The following is a 1,074-nucleotide window of genomic DNA, read 5'->3' as shown; positions in this document are numbered from 1 at the left end:
CATCTGTTCACTGACAAAATTCTGTGCTGCATCACAGAATTTTGTCAGTGAACAGGTCGCGGTCTCAAAGCGACGAAAATATTTTGACAAATTAAATTTAAATGATGAAGTGAATCTAACGGTTTTTGTGTGTTATTTTAAATAGCTTATAAACACCTTCCACGCTGCAATAATAATAATAATAATAATTATTATTATTATTATTATTATTATTATTATTATTATTATTATTATTATTATTATTATACCTATGTTTTGGGCTTTTTAAGATTGAGAAAACGCCCTTGTTTATAAAAAAAAATTTGGTCCTGATCTTGCACCCCTAAATCAAATTCGTTCCCTCACTTATGTCTCATTCTTCTGGGAACAATGAAATGTAATACCAGTCAAGTACTAAGGTCGATTTAATCATCTATACCCTCCCGACCCTCCGAACTATTTAACCTTGTGTTAATGTTAGAATCATTATCAAATTTATTTCATTGTGTTTACTCGTTAGTTGATTAATTCGTTCTTTCCTTTTCACTACAAATATTTGTCTATATTTAGACTCAGCTGCAGGAACAACAGCAACAAGAACAATCAGGAGCGACGACAGCAGATATCAAACTTGCAGATATCAAACTTGCAGATATCAAACTTACAGATAACAACACACACACGCGCGCATGCATGCATATATATGTACATACCCCGTAGCAAAAATAAAGTTTCATCTTGGTAGGTTGTTAGAGAAGTGGGTGTTTCAGACAAAATTTTCTAAAGTTTGGTGCATCCGTTCTCAATGAGTGACGTCTTTCATTGAGAAAGGATATCCACAAACTTTTTTCTTCACCGAAGAACATCTTTGTCCCAAAACATTGGAAATATCTTCTCACAACGGTATACCAACTTGAGTAAATTGAACTTTATACCAAAAAAATTCAATTTTTGCAGAAGCAAACGACCACTAGTCTCTTTGGATTCTGTTTTGTCTTTCTCTTTCTGTTTTTTTTTATCTATAACTTCTGAAATCTTCAACAGATATTTTCAGATTTCTCTCAAAATATCTTTTATATATATATATATATATAT

This window comes from Octopus bimaculoides, chromosome 14, assembly GCF_001194135.2.
Source record: "Octopus bimaculoides isolate UCB-OBI-ISO-001 chromosome 14, ASM119413v2, whole genome shotgun sequence".
Lineage (NCBI taxonomy): Eukaryota > Metazoa > Mollusca > Cephalopoda > Octopoda > Octopodidae > Octopus > Octopus bimaculoides.
Note: the sequence above shows the minus strand (reverse complement) of the source record.